The following is a 10,570-nucleotide window of genomic DNA, read 5'->3' on the forward strand; positions in this document are numbered from 1 at the left end:
GTATGTGTTATATTGCATTTAGGAACTTTCGGGTAATTGAACATGTATCAATAATTACGGATTTCTGTAGTTGTATATATATATGTTTGGATGTAGCTGTATTGCATTGATGTACTGGTGGATATTGTGTGGTATGACTCCTGTAGTTGATAGTATAATTGGTACGATGTCAACTTTATCCTGATGCCACATGTCTTTGACTTCCTCAGCCAGTTGGATGTATTTTTCAATTTTTTCTCCTGTTTTCTTTTGCATATTTGTTGTATTGGGTATGAATATTTCGATTAGTTGTGTTAATTTCTTCTTTTTATTGGTGAGTATGATGTCAGGTTTGTTATGTGGCGTTGTTTTATCTGTTATAATGGTTCTGTTCCAGTATAATTTGTATTCATCATTCTCCAGTATATTTTGTGGTGTATACTTGTATGTAGGAACATGTTGTTTTAAAAGTTTATGTTGTAAGGCAAGCTGTTGATGTATTATTTTTGCGACATTGTCATGTCTTCTGGGGTATTCTGTATTTGCTAGTATTGTACATCCGCTTGTGATGTGATCTACTGTTTCTATTTGTTGTTTACAAAGTCTGCATTTATCCGTTGTGGTATTGGGATCTTTAATAATATGCTTGCTGTAATACCTGGTGTTTATTGTTTGATCCTGTATTGCAATCATGAATCCTTCTGTCTCACTGTATATATTGCCTTTTCTTAGCCATGTGTTGGATGCGTCTTGATCGATGTGTGGCTGTGTTAGATGATACGGGTGCTTGCCATGAAGTGTTTTCTTTTTCCAATTTACTTTCTTCGTATCTGTTGATGTTATGTGATCTAAAGGGTTGTAGAAGTGGTTATGAAATTGCAGTGGTGTAGCCGATGTATTTATATGAGTGATTGCCTTGTGTATTTTGCTTGTTTCTGCTCGTTCTAGAAAGAATTTTCTTAAATTGTCTACCTGTCCATAATGTAGGTTTTTTATGTCGATAAATCCCCTTCCTCCTTCCTTTCTGCTTAATGTGAATCTTTCTGTTGCTGAATGTATGTGATGTATTCTATATTTGTGGCATTGTGATCATGTAAGTGTATTGAGTGCTTCTAGGTCTGTGTTACTCCATTTCACTACTCCAGATGAGTAGGTCAATATTGGTATGGCATAAGTATTTATAGCTTTTGTCTTGTTTCTTGCTGTCAATTCTGTTTTCAGTATTTTTGTTAGTCTTTGTCTATATTTTTCTTTTAGTTCTTCTTTAATATTTGTATTATCTATTCCTATTTTTTGTCTGTATCCTAGATATTTATAGGCATCCGTTTTTTCCATCGCTTCTATGTAGTCGCTGTGGTTATCCAATATGTAATCTTCTTGTTTAGTGTGTTTTCCCTTGACTATGCTATTTTTCTTACATTTGTCTGTTCCAAAAGCCATACTTATATCATTGCTGAATCCTTCTGTTATCTTTAGTAATTGGTTGAGTTGTTGATTTGTTGCTGCCAGTAGTTTTAGATCATCCATGTATAGCAAATGTGTGATTTTGTGTGGGTATGTTCCAGTAATATTGTATCCATAATTTGTATTATTTAGCATGTTGGATAGTGGGTCCAGAGCAAGGCAGAACCAGAAAGGACTTAATGAGTCTCCTTGGTATATTCCACGCTTAATCTGTATTGGCTGTGATGTGATATTATTTGAATTTGTTTGGATATTAAGTGTGGTTTTCCAATTTTTCATTACTATGTTTAGGAACTGTATCAATTTACGATCTACTTTGTATATTTCCAATATTTGTAGTAACCATGAGTGGGGTACACTATCAAAAGCTTTTTGGTAATCAATGTATGCGTAGTGTAGCGACTTTTGTTTAGTTTTAGCTTGATATGTCACCTCTGCATCTATTATCAGTTGCTCTTTACATCCTCGTGCTCCTTTGCAACAGCCTTTTTGTTCTTCATTTATAATTTTGTTCTGTGTTGTATGTGTCATTAATTTCTGTTTAATGACTGAAGTTAATATTTTGTATATTGTTGGTAGGCATGTTATGGGGCGATATTTAGCTGGGTTCGCTGTGTCTGCTTGATCTTTAGGTTTCAGATATGTTATTCCGTGTGTAAGTGTATCAGGGAATGTGTATGGGTCTGCAATGTAACTGTTAAATAATTTAGTTAGATGTGAATGTGTTGAGGTGAACTTCTTTAACCAGAAATTTGCTATTTTATCATTTCCAGGGGCTTTCCAATTGTGAGTAGAATTAATTGCTTGGGTGACTTCATGTTGCAAAATTATCACTTCAGGCATTTGTGGTATCATCTTGTATGTGTCTGTTTCTGCTTGTATCCATCATGCATGCCTGTTATGTTGTACCAGGTTTGACCATATGTTGCTCCAGAAGTGTTCCATGTCTGTTATGTTTGGTGGATTGTCTATTTTAATGTGTGTGTTATCTATTGTCTGGTAAAATTTCTTTTGGTTTGTGTTGAATGTTTGGTTTTGTTTCCTTCTATTTTCACTTTTTTTGTATCTTCTGAGTCGTTTGGCTAATGCTTGTAATTTCTGCTTCTTTTCGTCTAATTGCTTTGTCGCTTCTTGTCGTGAGATTTTACCTAACCTTTTTCGTTTTTTTTCCGTGATTTCATTTCTTATAAATTGTGTTAGCTGTCCGATGTCTTTTCTCAGTTTTTCTATTTTGATCTGTAGCCTGTGTTGCCATGCTGGTTTTGTGGGTTTCTTCTGTGTGTTGGTTGGTTCTGATCTCTGCCTAGTGTGTATATTTAGTGTAGTGAGTGCTCCTATATAAACCAGTAGTTGTAACTCTTCCATAGTTGTGTTTTCATTTATTTTGTTGTGTATGATTGTGTTGATAGTTTTTATTGTTGTTTCGACTTGTGGGTTATTTGGTGGTCTATGCAAGAATGGTCTAATGTCTGTACTTGTGTCTTTGTATTCTATATATGTTAGCTGAAATTTTTCTTCTATATCTAACATCTGTGTCACTTCGTGTTCTATTTGTGCTTGTTCTGGTGGCTGTCTTAAGATTTCGTTTTCCTCTGATTGTTTAATTGGTGCGTGTTGTTCTTTGTTTGTTTGCTCTGGGATGTTTGAGTCCATTACTGTATTTTCTTCTTCTGATTGCACATTATTTTGTTCCAGTATTTGTTGTACTTGTTGTTTGATGTTTTCTAATTCTGACTGGGGTATCCTGTTACTTTTTATTATTACACGGATCTGATCAGCTAGTCGTTGTTCTGTTAAAAATTTTAATTCTGGGTATCTGGTAATAAATGTTGTGTATACTTGTGATCTGTATCCAGTTGTGTTGGTTCCTAGGTTTGTTGCTTGGTAATAACAGAACATGAGGTGTCGATTAACTTCATCTGACCATCTCATCCTCTGTCTTTGTTTTCCTTCTAGGGTGGTTGCAGGAAGCATATCCTGCAAAACACCTCTATTTGGATTTAAATCATTTTCCAGTTGGCTAGCAGTGTCGTTACCATTGTGGGCGGGCATAGGGTTCAAGCGTCGTCCCCGACCATGACGGCGCTTGTCCGAGGCTTCTTTAGTTCTGTCCTGAACCAACTAATCACACTAAAAGGGGGGTTAGCCCTATTAGTGGTTTGTTCTTTTCGTCGCCTTTTACGACTGGCAGAACATACCGGAGGCCTATTCTTTTCCCGGGCCTCCACGGGGATTATTATTATTATTATTATTATTATTATTATTATTATTGCTATTATTATTATTACTATCTTGGTAATTGTTTCTGTTAACCATCCTCCTGTCTCTATCTCCAGGATGATCACTGGAAAATCTCCATTCCTATGAAATTCATTTTCCTCTGTCTCCCCCTGTGTCTGTCATTTTTCTCCCAAGCCATATAAAATTTATCTATCTACCTTAAAAATTCTTCTCTTGAATAATCTGATCCACAGACCAACACCTATTGAACTTTATGTGGTAATTGCCTTTTAAGGTCACCAGTTTGAATCGTTTTGTCTAATGGTTCTTAAAGATGTACTAATGTTTTAATCTGATCTTCACAAAAAGTTTTCATTCTGCCACTACCATCCTTAAAACAAGATCCATTTAAAAACTCTGACTTAGTTGGCTTAGTTTCTGGCCAAAATTTGTTCACAAAACATCTTTCAAATTCTACAAAAGTTCTATCTGGATTAATAATCTGGTTTGCCTCACCATCTAAAAACTTTTGTTTATAAATTTGATTTTCAAGTTATTGGACATGTTGGAAAATTGTCTTTGCCTTGACATATGACATCTCCAGGATGAATTCTATTATCACCTGGAAAATTTTTGATGTTGATATTACTCCAAATACTATTGTTATTACTGTAATAATTTCTAACTACAGTTCAACTACTTTTGATTTTACATTTGAAATATTGGCAACACATGCATCAACATCACTTTTCATTTCAGAAACATTGTCATCAAAATTTTTTGTTGCTTCATCTACTTTCATATTTATAATTTATGTTTCATTTTTGACAACTGAATGTGGTGTCTTGAAATTTTTATCATTACTTCAGTTTAATGAAACAGACTTGTTTGTAACCTTTGTGTTCTATCCTCCATTCCCTCAATCCTGCTAGTTATTTTGTGATGCTAATTTCTGAAAACTTCTTTTAAACTAACCATATTATTCTCATGCTTTTTTTTTACTGTTCATGTTACTGTGGTTTTAGTTAACTCTTTTTTCACTGCCATCATAGCTTCTCCTTGTTACTTTACATAAATTCTAGCTTATCAAACCTTTCACTGCCTTATTTACTCTGTGCTTTGTATTTTTTTTTTATTAAACTCAATAATCTGTCAAAGAGACTATTCCTACTACTACTACTTCTACTACTACTACTGCTACTACTGTTCATGCCTTCTCTCTTATCAAAACCAAGTGAGAGCATAAAGACACTACTCACTTCATGACCTATTGCCTCCTCCTCAGACTCTACACTACTGTGACTTTCCTTATCATTATTGTGCTCTACTTCCTCCTCCTCCTACTCCCCCTCCTCCCCCTCCTGCAACAATAAAACTACAATCCTAAGCAAAAAGTTCTTCACAATCTACACTCACTATCACTTTGACAAGAAGTGGAAAGAATTATTGAAATACCTCATTGTACATGATGATTCGAAAATCAAGTGGCTCTGAGCACTATGGAACTTAACGTCTGAGGTCATCAGTCCCCTATAACTTAGAAATACTTAACCCTTTTAGTGCCAAATACGATCTGATCGTGATCCAGATTTTCGGCGAAAAATGCTAGTAACGATCTGATCGTGATGCCTTTCTCATTCATTTTTTCCGCAAAGTTGAAGGCAAAGTTGTTAGTATTTCCTAGCGAATGAGAAAGGCATCACGATCAGATCGTTACTGGCATTTTTCGCCGAAAATCTGGATCACGATCAGATCGTATTTGGCACTAAAAGGGTTAAACCTAACTAACCTAAGGACATTACACACATCCATGCCTGAGGCAGGATTCAAACCTGCAACCGTAGCGGTTGTGCAGTTCCAGACTTTAGCGCCTAGAACTGCTCGGCCACCCTGGCTGGCATGATGATGTTGATGCTGACTGAACTGAATGATGTTGTACTCACAGTTGAATTTTGCAGCATATTTTTGTCCAAAGAGTTGTTCATCTTTGTTTATTCTCTTCTTTGTCCAAATTCTGTTACAAATCTTGATTGTCCAAAATGTCATTGAAATATACCTGCAACTTCAAGACTGTGTTAGCACTCCAGTCAGAAGTTTACATTGATCCCATCTCCTCTGCCAGATGAGAAGTTTCCCATAAAAGATTCTTCAGCTGGGATCAAATACTTAACCCTACTTTGAAGAGTTGATCTCACTGATGTTGCTGTACAAAACAAGAAGTTCTGGAGACATAGTATTGAGTTTATATCTTGTTTATTTCAAAGTACAACTGTACAAAGTTAACACAGTGTGTTTCTTTTAGAATCAATCACACATTTACTAAACTGATTGGCAGAGGTGCCGGGTTGATACTTCAAGCAAAACTCGGCATACAACAGTGGTTCCACATGAGTCTTATATACATTTTTCTACAATGAAGTGATTGTTAAAAACAGAAAATGAAAAAATTACAATGATTTTTGACATATAACAGTTCACTGGATAATAATGATTAAATTGTAAAATGAAAAAAAACATTACATAATATATAAATTTTCTTACAGAGCATTCTCATTCACAGTGAAAATAGTCTGGTACATAAATATAACAATACATATCACATTTTAGTGGATTATTCATGAAACATATAATAGAAATTCTTCCTAGCATGTTTCCTTGCATTAATAAAAACGTGCTCCATTTCAGTAAAACGGTCTTTTCAAAACTGCTTGTGACAAACAGGATAATATTTTGTAATTATGTAGCTACACTGGTATTTACAGGGTGTTTAAAAAATGACCGGTATATTTGAAACGGCAATAAAAACTAAATGAGCAGCGATAGAAATACACCGCTTGTTGCAATATGCTTGGGACAACAGTAAATTTTCAGGCAGACAAACTTTCGAAATTACAGTAGTTACAATTTTTAACAACAGATGGCGCTGTGGTCTGGGAAACTCTATAGTACGATATTTTCCACATATCCACCATACGTAGCAATAATATGGCGTAGACTCTGAATGAAATTACCCGAAACCTTTGACAACGTGTCTGGCGGAATGGCTTCACATGCAGATGAGATGTACTGCTTCAGCTGTTCAATTGTTTCTGGATTCTGGCGGTACACCTGGTCTTTCAAGTGTCCCCACAGAAAGAAGTCACAGGGGTTCATGTCTGGCGAATAGGGAGGCCAATCCACGCCGCCTCCTGTATGTTTCGGATAGCCCAAAGCAATCACACGATCATCGAAATATTCATTCAGGAAATTAAAGACGTCGGCCATGCGATGTGGCCGGGCACCATCTTGCATAAACCACGAGGCGTTCGCAGTGTCGTCTAAGTTAGTTTGTACTGCCACAAATTCACGAAGAATGTCCAGATAGCGTGATGCAGTAATCGTTTCGGATCTGAAACATGGGCCAATGATTCCTTTGGAAGACATGGCGGCCCAGACCAGTACTTTTTGAGGATGCAGGGACGATGGGACTGCAACATGGGGCTTTTCGGTTCCCCATATGCACCAGTTCTGTTTATTGACGAAGCCGTCCAGGTAAAAATAAGCTTCGTCAGTAAACCAAATGCTGCCCACATGCATATCGCCGTCATCAATCCTGTGCACTATATCGTTAGCGAATGTCTCTCGTGCAGCAATGGTAGTGGCGCTGAGGGGTTGCCGCGTTTGAATTTTGTATGGATAGAGGTGTAAACTCTGGCGCATGAGACGATACGTGGACGTTGGTGTCATTTGGACCGCAGCTGCAACACGGCGAACGGAAACCTGAGGGCGCTGTTTGATCACCTGCTGCACTAGCTGCGCGTTGCCCTCTGTGGTTGCCGTACGCGGTCGCCCTACCTTTCCAGCACGTTCATCCGTCACGTTCCCAGTCCGTTGACATTTTTCAAACAGATCCTTTATTGTACCGCTTTTCGGTCCTTTGGTTACATTAAACCTCCGTTGAAAACTTCGTCTTTGTTGCAACAACACTGTGTTCTAGGCGGTGGAATTCCAACACCAGAAAAATCCTCTGTTCTAAGGAATAAACCATGTTGTCTACAGCACACTTGCACGTTGTGAACAGCACACGCTTACAGCAGAAAGACGACGTACAGAATGGCGCACCCACAGACTGTGTTGTATTGTATATCTTTCACACCACTTGCAGCGCCATCTGTTGTTGAAAATTGTAACTACTGTAATTTTGAAAGTTTGTCCGCCTGAAAATGTACTGTTGTCCTAAGCATATTGCAACAAACGGTGTATTGCTTGTTTTGTACTGGAGGAAAGCCATAGAATGGGATGGAGATTACATGGAAAAATAGGGTGTGTAAATAAAACACCATTCTTTTGTGTCTGTAACTCTCATTATGTTCAATAAAGAATTGTTGAAGAAGAAAAAATCGGTGCATTACTTTCTGAGCAACCCTTGTAAGTCACTGCATTGCAAAATAAGTTTATTCTTAACAGTTAGCTTCATAACATCATGGAGATCTTTCATGGAGCATTACAGATGACTGAGTGCAAGTCTAAAGAACATCATTTGTTTCACATAAAAGAAAAGCAAAATTAATTCATTTATCTTATGACATTGAAGTCAATGATATTTCTGTATAGCACTTAACTGAACAATAAAAATTAATATGTTACAGTAGTGCAAGATAATTTATGACTGCGGCCTACCATCCCTAGCTTCTTTGCACTCCAGAAAGAAAAATAGTACTCTTGGAAAGACGACACTGATTTTGATCTGATGACAGCAATGCCACCTGTGGGACAGTAGATGTACTAATAATTGTTTCAGTACTGTCTGCCAACAGACAGATTAGTGGCATAGCTATCAGAACACCATCTCTGTCTATCCTTTAAGAGCGAACAGTCACAGCCAGAAGCTCAGTGTTGTGCAATCATATGAAGCAAGCAGACAACCCTGGTATGGAGACACACTCATGCTTCCTACAGCCAACACAGCGAGTTTGAAAGAGTCAAACTGTGGCCTTCTAAGAGGAATGATGGTCCTTTTGGAGAACTGCCATACAGTTAGACCTGTTCTTTTGCCATTATTGCGAGGAGGGTGATGTATTGTTCCAACAGGATAGTGCTTGTCCACACAAAGCCCATGAAACTCAGCATGCCCTGCAAGACATGCAGCAACTTCCTCAGCCACCACAATCTCCGGACTTGTCCCCAATGAGCATTTGTAAGATATAATGGGATGAGAAGTGTCTCGTGCGACTCGTCAATCAGCAACTTTTACAGAACTACATGAACACATCAAACAAGTGTGGCACAATATATCACAGAACAATGTTCATCAACTGTACAATCAACTGGATGCCAGAGCCAGCATCTGTATTGTGACATGCGTGAGGCTACATCACATACTAATATGGGTGTTTCAGCATGGGTCGATACCTGGTACCCCAGAACCGCATGTGCTATTGATCTGTAACTCCAATCATTTCATGTACACCATATGCACCATTGCAAAAATAAATCTTGAGTGAACTGGAAACCTCTAAAAGGGTGTACAAATTTGTTTCCCATCATTCAACAATGTAGGAAAAGACAGATTGCTACTTACTGTAAAGAAGTCACGTCAAGTTGTAGACAGACAAAATTAAAAGACACTCACACATAGCTGTCGGCCACAGCCTTCATCAGTAAGAGACACACATATGCATCATTCACACATATAAACAAGCACACCTCATGCATACATGGCTGCCAGCTCCAGCATCATGGGCCAGAATGCAATGTCATCTGGTTTGCAAGCAGCAATCTGGAGGGAGTGGGGAGGGGTAGGGGAAAGGGTAGGGGAAGGAATAGCAGTGTATGGGTGGGGAGAGGGATGGATGTGTCTGGTGGAGTGTGCATGGACTACACTGCCAACAGACGCAGCATCAGGAGGTTGTGGGGCAGGCAGGTGGGGAAGAAAAGAAGCGAAAAGGAGAGGAGTGGGGAAAGATAGACAGATGCATTGGCAGAGGGCTGCAAATAAATAGTGTGGGAGATAAGAATGGGGAGAAAATGATAGCTAAGAGGGACTGGAAGATGTTGGGTGGAGGGTGTGGGGACAGTTTGTTACAGTAGGTTGAGGCCAGGATAATTAAGGGAGCGCAGAATGTATTGTAAGGATAACTCCCAGCTGCGCAGTTCAGAAAAGCTGGTGGTGGAGGGAAGGACCCAGATGGCTTGGGTAATGAAGCAGCCATTGAAATCAAGTGTGTTTTGTTCAGCTGCAAGCTGTGCTACCTTACTTGTGGCCACAGTTTGGCAGTAACCATTCATCCTGGCAGATAGCTGGTTGGTAGTCATACCAATGTAAAAAGCTCTGCAATGATTTCAGCAGAGTTGGTAACTGACATGGCTGCTTTCATAGGTGGCCCAGCCCCTGATGCTGTAGAATAAACCTGTGACAGAACTACAATAGGAAGTGTGATATGGGTGTAATAGAAAATGACACAGGAGATCTGTTTGAGGACTAGGTCTGGGGGATAGTGCCTGCATGTGAAGGGCTTGATGAAGCCCTGAGCATACTGAGCAAGGGAGTTTTTGTCACTGGTAGCCAGGCTGTGTGGGAGGGATTTCTTGGTGTAAAAGGGATGACAGCTGTCAAAATGCAGGTACTGTTGGAGGTTGGTGGGTTTAATGTGGACAGAGGTGCGAATGGAGCCATCAGAGAGGATTAGGTCAACATTTAGGAAGGTGGCATGCTGGGTTGAGGAAGATCACATGAAGCAGATGGGAAAGAAGGTGTTGTGGCTATGAATGAAAGAAGACAGGATGTCTTGTCCCAGAATCCATATCATATGTATATTTTTCCAGTTTCAAAACGCTGTAGAAAGAGAATCACTGCTCAGGGTGACATCAAATCTGAACAGCTTTTTTTTTACGCAGGGGGAAACATCATAAAAAAAAATAAATAAAT

Source organism: Schistocerca serialis, chromosome 2, assembly GCF_023864345.2.
Source record: "Schistocerca serialis cubense isolate TAMUIC-IGC-003099 chromosome 2, iqSchSeri2.2, whole genome shotgun sequence".
Classification (NCBI taxonomy): domain Eukaryota; kingdom Metazoa; phylum Arthropoda; class Insecta; order Orthoptera; family Acrididae; genus Schistocerca; species Schistocerca serialis.